Consider the following 19,914-nt stretch of genomic DNA (forward strand, 5'->3'; position numbering starts at 1 on the left):
GGGCACAAAACGTAGTGAACCAACATCAAAATTGCCTTATCACAAAACATGGTTTTGCAAGGGTGATCACCTGGGTTTTTGGCCCCGTGCTCGGCGGCCATCTAGGGAAACCTACCAAACCCACACCTTTTAGAAAACTAGACACCCGGCAGTTTACAGGGATGTATGGCTTGCGTGGATTCCCCAACGTTTCCTTACCCAGAATCCCCTGCAAACCTCAATTTTAGCTGGAAAAAAAAATGTTTACACTCTGTTTTGTGTGGGAAAGTTGTGGCATCACTGGGCTGACACAAATTTCCTACCACCCAGCGTTCCCCCGGGTCTCCCGATAAAAACGGTGCCTCACACGTGTGGGAGGCCCAACTACCCGCGACAGGCAAGGGCCCAAAACGTATTGAGGCAACATCAAAATTGCCCATCACAAAATGTTTTGGGCCCTTGGGCCTCCCACACGAGTGAGGCACCATTTTTAATCCGTAGACCCAGGGGAACGCTGGGTGGTAGAAAATGTGTGTCAGCTCGTGATGTCACAAATTTCCCACACAAAAACCTGTGAAAAAAGTGATTTTTTTCAGCTAAAATTGATGTTTGCAGGTGATTCTGGGTAAGGAAACGTTGGGGGATCCACACAAGCCATACATCCCTGGAATCCCCTGGGTGTCTAGTCTTCAGAAATGTGTGGGTTTGGTAGGTTTCCCTAGGTGCCGGCAGAGCTAGGTTTAACAAGCATTTACAATGCAATGGTCTCGGCATTGTTAAAGTTAGAGCTATTGGCATTGCTCATGACATTATTTTTGTTTTTGTTTTTCAAACATTTAAAGAAACGGCATTGTCATTTACAATGTCAACAGCTTAATCCCTCTCAAATGCGAGACCTATTGCATTTGCACCCACACACAGAGCCACACACACAAAGCCACCCACACACACACACAGAGCCACCCACACAGAGTCACTCACATAGAGCAACCCACACACAAATAGAGCCACCCACAGAGCCACCTACACACACACAGTTACCCACACACAGACAGAGACAGAGCCACCACGCATATAGCCACCTACAAAAAAAGCCACCCACAGAGCCACAGACACACAGAGCCAGACACACACACAGAGCCTCCCACACACACACACAGAGCCTCCCACACACAGAGCCTCCCACACACACACAGAGCCAGCCACACACACACACACACACACACACACACAGAGCCAGCCACACACACACAGCCACCCACACACAGCCACCCACACACACACACTTCAATGAAAGACAGCTACGATTTCTAATACAGCATTATTTAAATAATTATTATTGGCTCCGTTACGGAGCTCTAAACACAAACTAAATTGTTGCTGATAAAGATCAGGAATTTAGTTGCTGACTCACCTGGGCATCCTCCAAAATAAATTGACGCCGGGACCCCGAGGGTCTCACTTAACCCAGGCACGAGCGTAGGGTGCGGGGGGGGGGGGGGGGGGGGGGGGGAGGAAGAGTCCAGGAGAAGGGAGGGGCTGAGAGTTGATCTCTTAGCACAGCCCACCGGACACAGCCTGATTACCCCATAGTAATCAGAAACGGGGCAGTAAAGTATGTATATACACGCGTTTGCCTGGGAATCATTCGAAGAGTTTTTAGGACGATGGGTCAACATAAGTGAAAAACAATGCCAGCGCAAAAGTTTTTATTGGAATATCTCCTCCAGCCTCGGGTGGGAAGGCTCTCTGGCTGCCTTCAGGTGGGTCTTGGGTGGTCTCTGCCGAAGCCGTCTGGGGGGCTGGGGATGGTCTCTGCTGGGGGGCGGTGGGGGGGAATTCCCCCCGAGTGCGGCTTGGTGGCGGCATGGGCTTTTGGAAGAAGAGGGGCCCCCCTGTAAATGCCCTGTCTCATTACCACCCCACCTCCAGAGAAGCAGCAGCAGCCGCCCCTACCTCTGCGGCTGGTATTCTGCAGAGCCCCGGGGCGCTCTGTTCCAGCGAGTCTCACAAAGGACTTGATTTACAAGCGTGCAGGTTGCAACACGAAATGCTTGGGAGGCGTTTTTTTTGTTAATAGTCATCAGTTGTGCAGAACTCCAGCTTATGCTTAAATCTGCTTTAAAGCTCCGAACCCTTTCATTTTTTGCCTTTTAACTCCAGACTGCAGTGCCCTCCCCTGTTTGGCTCCCTCACACACCACCCCCTTGCTCATCTTCCCCAGTGATGACGGTCCGGCAGGAATGTCCCGGTGCAGCGGCGTGACGTTTATTTTGGGGGTTGGGATCGTGTGGCGCTGCGATGCGAGAGGTGCCGGCTATTTGCAGTGCTCTTAGTAGTGCAGGAGGGAGCGAGGATGGGGGAGGGCCGTGCAGTTGTGTCGCGTTGTTTTGGGAGAGAGTTGTATAGTGGTGCTCAACAAAGGCAAACTGATTAATGCATCACTGCAGGTGCCTCAGGGCGTCAGTCGCGTTTGAATGAGACCCCGGCTTGGGACTGGGCTGGATGGAGGTGGACACATCGCTGCTGAGCGCGGGGGGCCGCCGGTGCCCAGGGCTCGGCTTTGGAGGCAATGTGCCGGTTTTACAGCTCCTCTTCCGTGTTTGGCAGCTGCCTGGGACGGAAACGCCGCGTCTGATCGCACGTCGGGCAGGGGTAGCCAGCTCGTCGGTGGCTGGCAGGCTGCAGGGCCGTGTCCTTACTTGCCAGGCCGCCCTGATACTGCAGCCGGGGGGCTAAAGGAAGTCGTAGAGCGACAGGAGAAAGAAGCAGTTATTCTGACCTCAAGTATCCACCTATTGTTAAAATGTTAAGAGCTGGGACGTGTCAAGCTTCAATCCACCGCCAGCGGTATGGCGGTCCCCTGGAACACAGAGCGCATGCGAACCCTGCGAGCACAACACTGGCATGAGCGCCCCGGGGGCGGCCTTTAGAGCATTAATTTTGGCAAACGACACCAGAGCTGCTCAGTATGCCATTACTCTTTTGGAAATGTCTGAGGCAGGAGCTTCTGTGCACATTAAACTGGCTGCAGTGACGCCCTTGACCGGACGATGCCAAGCGAATTCTTGTGATGTGTTTTTTTTTTCCAGTTAAACCATACAACTCTACTGCAAAATGTGGAAGGCCTAGTTCTTGAGAGGGCTCAAACAGTGTTAATGCATAAAACCATAGTTATAGAAACCAGCTTACCTGTTTGAAGATTTAGATCTAACACAACTCTCCCGTCAATCAATTTAAGGTGAGGGAGCAACGCCGGGACACCACCGCCTTTCTCCGAGGCAGAGAAGAACTGCCTCGGAGAAACGCAGCCTCGGTTTCGGATTCGGGGGCGTGTTTCTTTTTCTCTCCTCTTGCCATTGGCTGGAGGAGAGAAAAACACGCCCTGCGAAAAGCAACGAAAAAACACGCCCCCCGATCCGAAAAAGACGGGGCTTCAACGGAGTGACTGGACCTCTTCTCCAGTGGCTGGCCAGCATTTAAGAGGCCAGCCAATGGAGAACAGGATAGAAGAGGGGCGGGTGCAAGCCCCTCTTCTCAAAGTCACTCCAACTCATTAAATCTCGGAGCGAGACTGCGCAAGCGCAGCCTTTCGCAGCCGAGACCTAAAAAACTACAGCTAGGCACTTTGCCGGCGTAATCGTTGGCTTCTAATGGGCTTTTTGCCCCCCCCCCCCGGGGGGGGGGCAGATTGGGAGCTACTGACCCCACCTTTCCCCCGGGGGGGGGGGGCAGTAATGCTGTAATTGTTGCGGGTGGGGGCATTGGCATGCCCGTCATGGGCAGCCCCCACCCTAATTAAATTTTGCCCAAAATAATCCCTGGTGTCTAGTAGGCTTTTAGCCCCCCCCCCCCCCCGGGAGAGGGGTCTGACAGTCTACTAGACGCCAGGGAATGTTTTGGGCAAAATTTAATTATGGTAGGGGCTTCCCAAAACAGGCAAGCCAATGCCCCCACCCTAATTAAAATTTGCCCGAAAAATCCCCAGCGTCTACTGGACTTTTTGCCCCCCGGGGGGCAGATTGGGGGCTAAAGCCCCCATCTGCCCCCCGGGGGGGTCAGGAAGGGTGTAATTTTTTGCAGGGGAGAGGGTGGGGGCATAGGCATACCTGTTTTGGGCAGCCCCCACCCTAATTCAAATTTGCCCAAAAAAATCCCTGGCGACTAGTGGGATTTTTGCCCCCTGGAGGTGCAGATTGGGGGCCGATGCCCCCATCTACCCCCCAGAAAGCCTACTAGATGCCAGGGATTTTTTTGAGCAAATTTTAATTAGGGTGGCGGTTGCCAAAAACAGGCATGCCAATGCCCCCACCCTAATAAAAATGTTCCCAAAAAAATCTGTGGCGTCCAGTGGGCTTTTTGCCCCGCCAGGGGGCAGATTGGGGGGCTGCAATTTTTGCGGGAAGGTGGTGGGGAAATGGGCATTCCCGTTGTGGGCTGCGCCACTCTGATTCAAATTTGCCTTAAAAAAATACCCTGGCGTCTAGAGGGCTTTTTGCCTCCCCCCCCCCCCCCCCCCCCGGGCGGGGCAGATTGGGGGCTAATGCTCCCATCTTCCACCCAGGGGGGGCTGAAAGTTCACTAGACACCAGGGAGTTTTTGGGGGCAAATTTACATTAGGGTGGGGGCTGCCCAAAGCAGGCATGCCACTGCCCCCACCCTAATTAAAATTTGCCCAAAAAATCCCTGGCGTCTACTGGGCTTTTTGCCCACCCCCCCCCGGGAGCAGATTGGGGGCTACTGGCAGCGGGAGGGGTGGGGGCATTGGCACGTACATTTTGGGCAGCCCCCATCCCGAATTTTATATTATCTACTGGCGGTCGCCAGTAGATAGTTATAGTTACAACCTAGTTTCCATAGGAAATCTCAAAATTCTATTTTGAATAACTTTGGCGCCGGTTGACGAATCCTCGCGAAATTTTCAAAACTAATGGGGCGCTCTGTTCCGCTCCTACCCTGAAAGTCTCGGGGGGATTCGTCAAGCGGAGGCCGAGAAAAAGGGGGGTCCCAAAACACGTTTTCCCCATGCATTTTGCCATAGGACCTTTAGTCGCAGCTACAGCCCGAACGGCTGAACAGAATTACGTGAAATTTGGCAGAGAGGTAGCCATAAGGTCAAGGAAGTGCCTTTTGCAGGTCTGTTAATCTGTTCAGTATTTCCTGAGAAAATAGCATATCAATATCTATACGCGCGCACCGTGCACGCACCCTGCCGTGCGCGAGCGCAATTCTGATTGGTTGTTAGATGTCGGTAAACATTTGAATCGGTCGAAACCAGGAAGTGTCTGCCGCCATTTTGTCTCTCGCAGTCTGAGGGGATGAAAAACAAAACGTGGAGAACGTGAAAAGGGGGCAGAGTGGATAGTTCCTGACCCCCTAGCCTTGGTCAGGGGGTCACAGAAGGACCCCCAAGAGCGAAAAAAACATTTTTTTTTTTTTTAAATTGCGGGGTGCGCGCACGGTGAAACGTGGGTGCTTGGTTCGCGAAGCGCACCGAGCGCACCCACAGCGCGCGCACGGTGCGCGAAGCGCACCCTGCGCGCACGGTGAAAAACCTGAAAATAAATAAATACATAACTTCGCATTTAAAAAAACATACAAATTCACTGAAAAAACCATAGGTTTCACACACGTTATAGTTACAAATTAGCATTTAAAAAACCTTGCAAATTCACTTAAAATACCATAGCTTTCACACGTTATAGTTAGCTGGACATTTCACTCGTAAAAAACCAATGAAATTCCCCCGTTATAGTTAGTGCAGGCAACTATAACTCACGCGACCGCAATCCTCTGCTGATGACGTCAGATATTACATCGCTGATGACATATGTGTCTTTATGAAAAATAAATATTTGTAATATATGTATAGCTAAAGATTGATGGAAGAAGACATGGGTAAATAAGTGTCTAAATACAGTGATGTAATATCCGACGTCATCAGCAGAGGATTGCGGTCGCGGGAGTTATAGTTGCCTGCACCAACTATAACGGGGGAATTTCATTGTTTTTTTACGAGTGAAATGTCCAGCTAACTATAACATGTGTGAAACCTATGGTTTTTTTAAGTGAATATATATATATATATATATATATATATATATATATATATATATATATATATTTTCACTGAAAAAACCATAGGTTTCACACATGTTATAGTTAGCGGAAATTTTACTGATAAAAAACCAGTGAAATTGCCCCGTTATAGTTAGTGCTGGCAACTATAACTCACGCGACCGCAATCCTCTGCTGATGCTAATACTGTATTTAGACACTTATTTGCCCATGTCTTCTTCCATACATTTTTAGCTATACATATATTACAAATATTTTTTTTTCATAAAGACACATATGTCATCAGCAGAAGATTGCGGTCGCGTGAGTTATAGTTGCCAGCACTAACTATAACGGGGCAATTTCACTGGTTTTTTATCAGTAAAATTTCCGCTAACTATAACATGTGTGAAACCTATGGTTTTTTCAGTGAATTTGCAAGGTTTTTTAAATGCTAATTCCTAACTATAACGTGTGTGAAACCTATGGTTTTTTCAGTGAAGCTCTTTTTAGAGCTCCCTAATTTCTAAACTCTTAAATCTGCTTTTCATTTATTTATTTTTATTTTTTTTACCGTACGCTTACCGTAAGCTTACCGTACGCGTACCCCGTGATTTTTTTTAAAATCAATAAATGATTTTTTTGTACTTTTCTGTCCTTCTTTGACCCCCTTACAAATGTTAGGGGGTCTGTAACTCTCCTCATTGCCCCCTTTCCTTGTTTTCACTCTTTTTTTTCAGAGTGAAATACACAAAATGGCGGCCGCCGCTTCCTGGTTTCGGCCGATTCGAATGTTTACTAAGATCTAAGAGCCAATCAGAATCGCGCTCGCGCACGCCACCGTACGCTTACCGTAAGCGTACGGTAAGCGTACGGTAAGCGGGCTCAGATATATATATTGGTTTAAAGGCTATTTTCTCAGAATCTACTGAACAGATTTACACCAAACCTACAAAAGGCACTTCCTTGACCTAGGGACTACCTCTCTGCCAAATTTTGAGTAATTCTGTTCAGCCGTTCGGGCTGTAGCTCGTTCTAAAGGTCCTATGGAAAAATGCATGGGAAAAACGCGTTTTGGGACCCCCCTTTTATCTCAGCCCCCGCTTGACGGATCCCCCCAAGACTTTCAGGGTAGGAGCGGAGCGTAGCGCCCCACCTATTTTGAGAAATTCGCGAGGATTCGTCGACCGGCGCCAAAGTTATTCAAAATAGAATGTTGAGGTTTTCCTATGGAAACGTGGTCCTAACTATAACTACCTACTGGCGACCGCCAGTAGGTAATATATATATATATATATATTTTTTTTTTTTTAAATCCCTGGTACCTAGTGGGCTTTCTGCCCCCCCCCACCCCCCGGGGGGGGCAGAGTGGGGGCCATTGCCCCATCTGGCCCCCAGGGGGGACAGAAAGACTAAATTGGCCCAAATTTATATGGGGGAGCAACGGCCCTTGCCCAAGGGGCCGCTCCCCCCTCCCTGGTGTCTAGTGGGTGGATCCCTGCTAGGGGGAATCGCCCTCCTGGGGCGATCCCCAAGCAGGGATCCACAGGGGAGATTCTCCTCTTTCCGATGATACCTCTCCCGTCTTTCTACGTGCTCAGGGGGTTTGAGATATCCCCCTGAGCACGTAGAAAGTGAAACTGAAATGAACCTAAAGGTTCATTTTAGTTTCGGTTTCTATGAAATGATGACAGCGCGAGGTGCGCGCTGATCGTCCACAGAAACCAGGGAGGGGGTCTCGGGAGCTGGGGAAGCTCTTCCCCAGCTCCTGAGGCTCTAGGGGAGAAAAGGAAATCCCTCTGCTGCAGACAGCAGAGGGATTTCGTGCCCCTGTTCTCATGACGGAATGGTTCCATCATGAGCACAGGAGCACCGATGCTCATGACGGAACCATTCCGTCATGAGCATCGAAGGGGTTAACCACGCCGACCCAAACACAAAATAAAATTCAGACTAACCTAATTTGGTGCTGAATCACGGGGGTGTTCTTTACAGAGTTATATATCAGTGATCACAAAGAAGGGGAATTTAGGGATTCATCCATAATTTACTCCTAGACATTTTCTCTACAAAAAGCTGAACTAAAAATACACCAAATTTCACAAACATGTAATTGCAACTGCCACTTGGTGCCCATTTAAACGTGGTGCTTATTCGATCAGCTGTTTTAAATACATCAATTGTAACTCAAGTTGTCATTGCCCATTTGCTGCTGAAGATTTTTAGTTAGCTGCACTTTCTCCCTGTTCCCTTCAAAGGATTCCAGCCCATCACATGGTGGTCTGTGTCGGAATGCACCAACAAGAGAACCACAGCCCTATAGCTCCCAGCAGCCTGGGCTTAAGGTCACATGCCCCTTATATAAGTTTTCTAGTGAATGTTACATCTGTCGTTTGGTTGGGTCCTATATCTAGGGCTTCTACTGGACTTGTGGCTTAGGGTTCCGACTGGTTACTGGGGCTATGGTTTCTATTGGACTTAGGCTTTGGTCTCTCAATGGCTGCCAGGGATAGGGGTTGCGATTGGTTGCATGGCCATGGTCTTCTATTGATCATTGGGCTTAGGGCTTGTGTTCTGATTAGTTAGGGGCTCCTATTGGCCAATGGTGTCACCTGACCACTAGGGCTATTAAGCTTAGGTTTCAGGGCATCTCAGCCCTGGCATCAAGACTAAGGGTGGAGAGGACAAGGGCATTAGCCTGTTTGGGCCTGGTCGAGCTTAGGGGCAGAAATGCTGCCCATTTTTCCCCATTCACCAGCAACCACCTTAACTCATCCACAAACTTCAGCATACTCACAGCAAATGCACTTTACTAATTTACTACAAACCCTAACCACTTCATTTCTAACATACAATAGCAATATTACTCACACAAAACTCCAGTCTGTCCGATACCACTAACAAATCCACACATCAACACAATACAGCCATACTTTAGATAACTTTAATCCATCCAGACACACACTCCCTGTTCATAGAACGCACCAGCTCTACCATCTAGTTACTCATAACAGACAGACCCCTTTCTGTCACAACCAGGCCTATACTCAGCCCTCCATCATTTCATCCACCAACGCCCTCCTCCTCTTTTTACTAAAAATACACAACTGAACAATCCTTGCACTCCTCTTCACCACACATAGGACCTCTTCCAGCTTTCAAAGCAAACACAAACTCCTAACTCTGGTCTACCCCCTCACACACCACATTCAACCTTTTCCAAAAAAATCACAATCCCATTTACCATTCAACTTCCACTAAACAATACTTTACATACAGATCCTTCTCTGGAAATTCACTACATAATCTCATCTCGCTACTCCACAAAAACACAACACACACACCAGCGCAACAAAATATCACACACTAGTTCATAATACTTTCCATCACAAACATAAAAAACATCTACCCACTCCCACCCTCCTGACTACATAAATAATACACATCCTAAACCATCTTTACTGCCAAGCTCTCTCTCAACTCACACCTAAAAAATACACTATTCAACGCCTCGCATCCATTGCACAATTCAGAGCCTTACAAGACCCACATGCTGCACCACCATCCCTAACTTATACACCCTCCATCCTAAACAAACGCAAATAAAATAAACAACTTGTTACACTTAACTTCGCAACTCCATGTCTATTACACAACAAGGCTACTCTACAAAAACACAGCTCACCAACTCTCTCTCAACCATTATCTCCACCACCTAGACACACAGACCCATCTAAATGTCTTCTAAGCCCACTGGACGAGGAATATTGTAGAGAAGCAACACTACTGCTATCCACATGCAGCGAATACCAGCTCTAATGACGCACCTGCTACAAGTTAAAAAAAATTGATTCCTCTTCTACAAAACAAAGTCATACCGTCACCAAAACACAATCTCTAAACTGCCAACTAATAAAATGCTTGATCACGCTCTAAAAACAAGCATCACATCTACGACCTACTCACTGACCCACAACCTGACTTACTCTTCATAAATGAATCATGGTTGGGAGAGGACATGACTCCAGTGTTGCATGAAGCCGTTCCTCTAGGCTTTCAAACATATCATTTCCACTGCTAACCTGGAGCCCAAACCAAACTACTGAGAACTGGCCTACATAGCACTTGAGAGCCTTGGTGTTTAGGCTGCTCTCCTACACCCTCATCAACAAGTGCTCTGAATGTTTCATGCAGTCCTTCCATTTATCACACCTCAATATGGTCCAGAAATGCCAAGCAGAATTTTACCATCCATCACAACATGTTATTGACCAGGTGCTGAAAAGTGGCAGGCAAATTTTTAAGGTCGTAGGGTGGTACCGCAGAATGGCATCAACCCTCTCATTTGGAGAACGTTATTTTACTCAGCACTTAATGCCAGGGACAACTGCCAGTTGCCAGAACAAAGGCACTGAAGTACTTACCAACCCATAGGTCTACCAGATCGTCAGCTATGGGGATGTCTTGGTCACCACAATAAGAGAACTGATACCCAGTGCAGAAACATAGATTTGCCAATGCTTACTTTGGAAGGAGCACTATTGGACTATCCCTATGACTTCAGGAGTACTCCATAACTCCCAGATCCATCTTGGCCTTCTATGCCATAGTACACGGCTGGACCTAGTCTGACATTATATATGTTTTGATTTTTACAAGCAAATAATCCTCTGTGTCTATGTTGTGACCACAAAGAGGTGTCAAAATAGGGGTGAAATACAAAATGGGCACAATATCCTCAAAACCTCATTATGTTCTCCTTGCTGTTAATAAGTCAGGTCAACAGCATGATTTACCCTTCCACAAAGTCATTTTCTCATCACACAGACATAGATCAGGGGCTTATTGTCCTCAAGTTATTTTACTGTTGCCAGGATCTTCACCACATACACTCTCCTGGGAAACTACTTCTGCCCCTCACATTAAACACCTTTCACGGTTCCTTTGCGATACCTGTGTCACCCAAGTAATTGACATCCGAAATTGTCTGGAGCTCCCTGTAAGGTCCATACTATTTGGCAACCTAAGTTTGATGGGAAGTAGTCTTTAACAATAGTACCTCCAGTTTATCCTGGTACCCAGTTGGAGTGGATTTCTGATCTTAATTCCATCAGCTACGGGTTAGCTTGAAGGTTTTATTCAACTTACTAATGTACTGAACCATCATATTCCTGAGGCTAATCATGCAAGCCACTTCCTTCGTAGGGAACTCAGGAGTTCATGCCCAACAACCTTGGGCCAAAGTCACTGGAGCACAGACAGGATAGCTAAACAACCTTTTCAAGTAGCTGAATTACATAAAATTCTGTGGAATCACACTGTAGGTAAATGAGACGCAGCAGAAAAAAAATCACACTTCCTCCTGTGGTTCTCGAGTAAATTAAGGGTCTTGTTAAATCATTCCAACAACTCACTGGTCTACAGGCAGAGCTCTGTAGAGTTGTATGTTACACCATCTCTCATTTATGAGATGAAATTTATTTTTCTGTCAGAAATGTCCATCTTGCAAAATAAGACTTTAAATCTGACGATACCTAGGCATATCCTCATGCCTACCAAAAGAGAACAATGTCAATGACCCCCCCCTGCTCAAATAGAACACCCACTAAAGGCAACGGCACCAACTGTGCTGTGCCTTCCAATCTTACAACTGACTTGGCAAGAGGAATAGGTTCTACAGAACCACTCTACCTCTGCACATGACTTGCCAATACCACAGAGGGTGCAACCTGTCCAGAGTGTTTTCATGCACAAATGCCTGCTATGGGATCTCATGTGGCAGTGACAGCATGAAATTCCTGTGCACTAAAGAAACCTCCAGCCTCTTGCTGGTACCTAGGAAAGGATTCGGAGGCTTAGTTTACAATAGTCCATGCTCCAAGACCACATGTTTGCCAAGCAAGCCTTGCTGACCTGATCCTTTCTTTCTAAGTCCCACAAGAGTAGGTTCTCAACTTGCACCAAGCGAAACTCTTACCAGCACGTTCTTCCATCAGCTAACGGACCCTGCAGTTCTAGCAGTGACAGAGTCAACACACAGTTTTCCTCAGGGTACGTCATCCTCCTCACTGCCTAGAACAGAAGTCAAGGGCATCATGACTAGTGTCTCCTACATTACCCTCCATCAATCCCTGCACAGATGGAGTGCTTGCAGCTTCCATCTGGCATTAATGTGCAGTCTGATCCCAAGAAAGCACAGCTGATGCGGTCCAGGAAATGCAGGCCACTAGCCGAGAGATTAACCCAGGTGCTATCAAGCCAGGTCCAAAAAGGCATCTAGCACCAGGTTTCTCCCCACAGTTATCTTGGCACTGAATTCTGCTTCAACCCAGGCAAGCAAAATATACCATGTAGTCTCCACTAGACTGCTATCAGTGGAACTATGCAGAACCTCCTCGGATTACAGATACTTCCTCTAAACCAGAGTTCTGTAAGCACAGTATAATAACGGCAGGAACCTTCCTTCCATTAATACCCACCTCCAGTAGATACCCCATGGTATTTGGGTAAATATGCTTCAGAATATCGCTCTCTTAAATGTACACGGCTATTAGGCCGAGTGCTATACAGCCTTTACTGGTACCTACCCATGGATAACATATGACTATCATACGTGCCGTTGTTAAAATCGTTCTTGTAATGTCGCTCCCTGTGGAACTTAAAACAAGTCACCACCTCGGCATGGAGGTAACCGCCACCTGGACCCAATTAAGAACCTAGTTCCCGTTAGGATTTTATCCTTGCTAAACTCTTGTGAATCAATCTGGCCCTTCCACTCCTATTTAGAAGGGGGCTCTTCTCCTCTTGGACTTGGTACCATGTTCCTTCAGACCCTGGTTAACCTCTCTTCACTTGTAAGTCAATACTGAACATTCTTCGTTTCCACGCCTTTGACCTACTTCTTCCAACGATACAAAACATTATGGACCTAATAATCAATGTATTGCAATAGAAGTGACATAAAAAGCATTAGTCCAAAATCATTGGAATTGGAGAGAAATTCCTACAAAGAGTGAAGTACTGCTGATGAACGTGACAAGGTTCTTGTACAGGGTGTGCTTAGTTAACAGGGAGAGGCAACCGACCTAGCAAAGAGTTTGTTTTTCTAATCACTCTTATTCTGCTTTTTTTTTAAATAAACTTTTATATAGCACGAACATGACCCTAGAGGGTATCAGCGCACTTTACAAGAAAGGAAGTCTGGATATTGGTGTGAAAACAAAAACTAGCCACATTATGAAAGGAGAACAAACACGGAGGATAAACAATAGTAAGCTTGACCTCTAGAGGGATACACCAATGTAGTAGTCAAAATCAATAAATGAGTAACAGGCAGGTATACAATCAATAAAACAAAAAGGTATTATCTTAGGGCAAAAGCTTGTTCATCAGAAGTGTTTTCACTTTTTTTCTGAAGGAGGCAGTAGACAAAATTAGGCAGACATACGGCAGCAGAGTTCCAAATCTTCAGGGCGACACCCGAGAAGGCTTGTTTACTTTTTGTGGAAAATCTGTGGTTTCAGTAGCAGGGAGCTAGCCCTTCGTGAGGATCTGCAACCCCCCGATAACTCTAGCTTTTGTGCCAAATATCTGGGGTCTTGAAATGTAGGGCTTTATGAGTCATGCATTCAATCTTTAGCTATATTCTTGCCTTATAAGAGCCAGTTCAGGGATTTTAGAGCCCAGAGGTGTGATTTGTTTTTTTTGTTTTTTACAGAGACAAGTCTGGCAGCAGCATTAAGGGAGGCCCTTAGAGGGCCCACCCTTTATCTAGGTAAGCCGCATAGTGTGGTACTTCCATAGTCCAGCCTGGGCGACAGAGCTTGGTCCGCAAACTTAAGGGCGTCCTGTGGGAGGAAGGGTTTAAGTTTCCTTAAAATGCTCATCTAGTAATTCACTCCTTTGGTGGCAGTACGGATGTGATCCTGCATATTTAAGTATTAGTCTAGTGTACTTACCGAGGATCTAGCAGAGTCAATAATGTGACAACAGTTGAGGACTGTTAAATGCTTCCATTGAGGGAAATGTCTTCTGGGGAGGAGATTTTGAAATACAATCAAGTGTCATCTGCATATATGCGATAATGAATGCGGGAAGATTTATTGGCGTCTGATAGAGATTCCAAGAATAGATTAAAGAGAATGGGTGAAAGGGCGGATCCCTGTGGAACCCCAAGGGTGACTGTGGAGGGCTGAAAAAGTGATTGATTCGCCTTGACTCTTTGGGTTCTGTTGTGGAGGAATGAAGTGAACCATTGCAGCTCAGTTCTTGATAAGCCCATCCTCCATTTAAGTAAGTTCAACAAACTTGTTTTTAACAGTGTCGAAAACAGACGATAAGTCAAGCAGTATCAGAAGACATGATTCATTTAGGTCCAGCATTCTTAGTATGTCATCCACAATGTGTGTGAGTGCTGAGTCAGTGCTGCGATCCTCACAGAAGCCGGACTGGTGTTGGTCAAGGAGTTGAAAGTTATCTATGTGGTTGCAAAGTTGAATCTGGACACATTTTTCCAAACGTTTCGCCGAAGTGAGGCATTAACAAATCTTAGACCATAAGGGGAGAAAAGAGGCTGTGATCTCCTTGAAGATCAGAGGTAACAGGTTGATTAAGTGATTAGATGGGTTTAAAGCTAAAAGAATGTTATAAATGTCACTTACATCGAGGGATTGTTTTTGGGGACCTGACCAGGGGGACAAAGCCGCTCAGTGGCCTGGGAGTAAGTGGAAAGAAGTGTGAGGCACCCGGAAGGAGCTCCCTCGCTGATTGTAGATCATTTTCAAAATGTTTTAATTTTTCACCCCCAAGAAGAAGGAAACCAACGCCTCACAGTTTGAGAGAGTGACTGACCCAACGCCAAGCGGGTTTGGTATGTTGAGAGATTGTTGCTTGAAGATTTCAAAAAAAGTGTTTGGGGTCGATTTCTGGCTTGGCTTAGCTGGGTTCTAAAGACGTTGGCCTTCACATTTTTTATTTTTCTGTTGTATGTGTTTCTTACTGATTTTAAGCATTTTGGGTGTTCAATGGATGGTACGGATCTCCAGGCTCTTTCTGCTAATCGAATTTTTCATCTTTCTGAGTTGTGGTTGTCACTGAACTAAGGTTTAGAGACTTTGGTGGATATATTTTTTTGTTGAAAGCGGCGACAGAATCAAAGACGTCCAAAATGGAGGTATTGTAGAACTCTGTGTATTCTGACATCTACCCTGTCTATCTGAGGAATCAAGGCATTTTTACAGTGGGTAGATAAGTCGTTAGGATTTGTGTTTCAAAGACTTATTTTCCATAGTTTTGTTTTCTTAGGTTGAGCTCTCTTCGGGGGTCACCTCCACATTGATGAAGATGATGATACAGTAATGGTCTGTCCAGTCGCAGGGGATAATTGACTCCAATGTGATGTTGTCCATTTTAGAAATGATAAGGTCCAATGTCTCAACCCTTGATTTGGGTCAACTCATGGTCTGACAAAGGATTTAAGACTGTTCACTGTATGGTCATTCCAGTGGAGGTTAAAGTCCCCAAGGAAGATCTGGGCCACTTGAGAGTCATTGTTGGTTGTGATGACTTCCATGATTTGTTAAATGAACGCCAGACTGTCTTCAGGAGGGTGATAGAGAGTGTGTAGTTTGCAAATGAAACTATTGTTGCTAATGATGTTGATGCAAAGATACTCACAGGCAGACAGTGCGGCAGTTTGGGACTGAAACACAGAATGTTTTGCAGTAGATGCAGACTATTCCCCCACCAGGCTTTGTTTAACTAGTTGAATCATGCTGTGACTGGGAGAGGTGATGGAGGCGGGGGGGGAGGAAGAGGCTGGTAAGTCTTAAAACTGGAGGAGATGAGCTGTTTATTCAAGTTTCCGTGAGGATAACGATATCGAGCTCATGTGTGAGGATGTCATAAATATCGGGTGCATGTTTACTAGCCAATCTACAGTTGAGTATGCTTTTCAATTGGCTATTGGTGTGGACAGTGGCAGCCCGAGGGATGTTAATACAGTTGAGGTTGTCGCTGTTTGCAGCTCTGTGATTGTAGCTAGGTTCTCTGTAAGGGATAGCCTGAATGGTTTGGATTTGATCTCAAGAGGTCTTATTAGTATCTTTCGTGGGGTGTAAGAGATGAAGAGTTGGCGGATGTCACTTTCAGACAGACCAACATTCAGTCACTTATGTCAGACCAATACTTCTGCTCTGGCAAGGGTACATTAACCAATGACCTAATCTTCGAAACAAAAAAGACGTACACAATGGAGGAATGTCATATTCCATGCTTGAAATCACCTACACCAGGAAAACACCTCATGGTCTTAGATTACCGGTCTCTCCTTCGCCCTTCTGCAGGGCAGACGTTTTATCTCTATATACAACAATGGTAACATTCTAAAGTAATCCTCGACCGACAAACTAGCAATAGTTTGTGAGACCTTCCCCATCATCGAGTAGGTGGTGAACAATAAAAACCTACATCCACTCCAAAGACACCATGACTACCCTGGAGACGCTTTAGCACTCCCTTTAACACCAATGTGTACTCCATCACTCAGCCCACTGCCTGTCACCAGCACTTTTTACCCCACCTTCTCGCCTGACCTATTTATTTAATTTTTAAGGATTTGTAGTGCGCACAGCTACCCTAAGGGGTTTCCTGGCGCAGGATGTTAGCAGATATGTTGTCCCCGGGCCAGCCACTAGAAAAATCAGGTCTTCAAGCTCTTGCAAAAAGCAAGTAAGGAATTGCAGTTCCTAAGACACGCAGTCCAAGAGTTCCACAGTTTAGGACCTCTGTAGGCAAAGGAGCAACACTTCACACAGATTAAACAAATACTGGGTATGGAAAATGACACATTGCTCAAAGATCTCAAGAGACGAGTAGGCGAATAGGGAGTAACCAGTTCCTGTATTATCGAGGCGCTAAGCCATGTTTGGCCTTAAACATATAGCACAATGCCTTAACCTCTGACTTAAACCTATCCACTCGAGTCCTCATCTCCGGTTGGACTTGAGAATCAATCTGTGACTGGCTGGCCCATGCTTCCCCTGACCCTTTTAGGGTAAACAGATTCCCTCATCCCTGGACCCTTTCCCTCTCATTCACTCTTCTCCCGTCCTCCGAACTCTCCAGCGAGGTTCCCTCAGTTACTCGCACAGCACCCTCCTGTGCCCAGAAGTTCTCCTTGTCTGGATCTATACCCCCTACCTTGATTAACCTCTTGCCGCCTGGGTCCCCCACTCAGGTCATAACACCCCCCACCTTTGCACCCACAATCTCTATGTAGGTACATGGGGCTTATAAATAAACTAGCACAATATTACAAATAATTAAGTTTGCTATGGTGGTTCCTTTGTGTAAATCTAAGGTTTTCATAGGAACAAAAATAAATCTGAATTCTTACAAAATACGCACGATTGGCTACAGCGGGCTTTACTTGCGACCTAAAAACAGGTGTGTAAAGAACTGAAGTTATAAGAAGGAAACGATATTACATCCAGGTTTGACAGGTACTTAACTTGACGATTAGGACTGCATGGGCAATAAAGAAAAGATGACATTACTGTTAGAGGTTCAGGGGTGTGTTCTTTTTCTGATGTGTTACCATTCCTAATCAATTTCAGCCCAGGCTCTCGTTTTTCCATATACTTTAAAAATCTGAAACTTTCTAGAATAATTAAGGACTAGCCTGCACTATGGCAAATGTGAACATTAATAGATTTGAGAACGGAAGGATCGATAGTTTACGTTATTTTTGTGTTACTAATAACCACTTTCAAAAATATTATATTTATTCATTTGGGTGATATATTCTGTATGTAGAGTGTAGAAAACGTTACGTTTGGGTATCAAAAGAGCATCGCCATTAAGTAATGAATTGGTGCTATACGTGAATACAACAATCTTTCCGTGATAAATCGACCACTAGGCAAAAGGTGGTAAGTTTGGGTACCAGGACGAGTGCGCTCGCCCATTCGTTGTCGAGAAAAGCAACAGATTCACGGGAAAGCAGACAACCAAACACACCCAATAATGGCTAAACCAGATTCTGAGTTGTTACTGTACGTTATACACTGTCCTATTGTTTAATATACGTTTTGAAAAATCAACTAGCTGAAAAGCCGAATACTTCTGTGGGTTCTAAGGACAGCTGCGGGTAGTCTTCTAACACTAACTCGCCAGTAGACCCACAAGATTACGGCGAACATACATACATAGCTTTCGTTACCAGGACAGTGCGGTTTGCCAAAAGTGCACTTTCTGGTTCCCTTGCATCCGCATGAATAGGTTAAGAGGAGCGGATCTCGGTGAACAGGGAGGCGCCCACAGCATCTTGTGATGCAGTCAGGAAAATCACGACAGTGGCGTCACTTCCCGAGGCCGAAAAGAGACGTAGTCAACACCGCCGAGAAGAGACGTAGTCAACACCACCAGACTTATCACACGTACCTGTGATTTCTTGTTGCATTGCAGTCAAGTAAGGGGCATCCTGCACGGCCACGGAATGTCACAGTGCATTAGCACCTAGAAGACCTCAGGCCAGATTCAGGAATCAAATAACCAACATAAGAGAAACCTCATCCAAGAGAAAGCAAGAGTGAAGGTTAATCAGCCTATTGCCGCAGCACGCCTCTGCGCTAGTGACGTCAGACACGGAAATGACATCAGAAGCCGGTCCAGCATCACACACGCACGTATGACGCCATACACCAGAGTCAACTAAACACTCACCAGGTCGGACAGGGCCGCTCGAGATCCTGGAAGGGAGGCAGCCGCCGGGGATTCCCCTAGCGGCTCCTGGCAGGCGTTGTGTGGGGCCGGTGGATACGCATAGCCAGGGTGTACTGGATCCAGACCGCTAGACAGCCCGCCAAGGAGCGGCCTGACACTCAAGCAGCGGCACTCACGGCTAGCCAGGGTGGCGATGGCGAGGCCGGTAAGGAGCGTGCCCCCTGCGCTGTCTGCTGCCTGTCCCGCAACCCCGGCTCCGCATCAGCGGCTACCGACCGGCTCCAGCAAAGATGGCCGCTAACTGCAGACTCGGGGTGGCGCGCGTACAAGCTGGAGTCTAGCACAAGAGGAAACGTAAATGCGTCAGAGAGCCCAGTGACTCTTTGTGGCCATGAAAACAGAAGACGTACCAAGAGCTTTCACCGCCCCCACCCAAGCTACCATCGTCATAGCAGAAGGACTAACACATGTGACACTTTACATAAGTCCAAGAAGAGCTGGAGTACTAACTCGTTAAGGGAATGCGCCAGCATTGTGCGCCATGTTGTGGGACAAAAAGATGTACAATCTACAGTCTTCGGCGGTGAACGAGGGTTGCGTTGTGCAAAACTCTTAGGGGCAGATTTACAAGCCCCTTGAGCCACTTTTGAGTTATTTTTAACATGGGAAAAGTGACGCAAAAGTGGCGTAAGGGGCTTGTAAATCTGCACCGTAGGCCTCATTTACGAGAACTGGTACATGGCTGCGTGAAAGCAGCGATGCACCACTTCTCAATGCGCCCTCCTTGCGACACCAATGATTAATCATATTTACAATATGACGCATCGTGTAGATAATAACTGACGTATCTGACAGCGCAAAAAGTGGCGCATTGCTGGAGTTGTGTCAGAAGCCCGACGCAACTCCAGCAATGTTCCTTTCACATGTGGCAAGCCCCATGTGAAAGGGCCTGCGTCACTCTTACGCCTGCCATGAGGCAGGTGTATGGTTGTGACGCATTGGTGTCCTAGAAGTGGTGCAGCGAAATCTCATAGATTTCGCTGCGCCACTCCTACGACCCTTTCTTGCGTGGGAACGCCCACCCTGCATACATTATACCTGACGCAGGTATAATGTAGCTTTGGGGCTTACGAAGTGACGCATCTGCCTAGATGC

The 19,914-nt window shown here is 46.6% G+C and overlaps 1 protein-coding gene across 4 annotated transcripts in view; it reads right to left on the reverse strand.

Annotated features, from left to right (window-relative positions):
• Positions 1-19,209, reverse strand: part of DCUN1D5 (defective in cullin neddylation 1 domain containing 5) — a 103,954-nt gene extending 84,745 nt beyond the window's left edge. For 2 of the 4 annotated variants that reach the window (XM_085621460.1, XM_085621458.1), the window contains exon 1: positions 18,478-18,670. The gene's annotated coding sequence lies outside the window, so the exon portion shown is untranslated. Of the gene's footprint in view, positions 1-18,477; positions 18,671-18,759 lie in introns of those variants that run through there. The other 2 variants (XM_085621457.1, XM_085621459.1) reach the window with 2 other exon arrangements.
• Between the last annotated feature and the right edge of the window lie 705 nt (positions 19,210-19,914).

This window comes from Triturus cristatus, chromosome 8 (assembly GCF_964204655.1).
Source record: "Triturus cristatus chromosome 8, aTriCri1.1, whole genome shotgun sequence".
Lineage (NCBI taxonomy): Eukaryota > Metazoa > Chordata > Amphibia > Caudata > Salamandridae > Triturus > Triturus cristatus.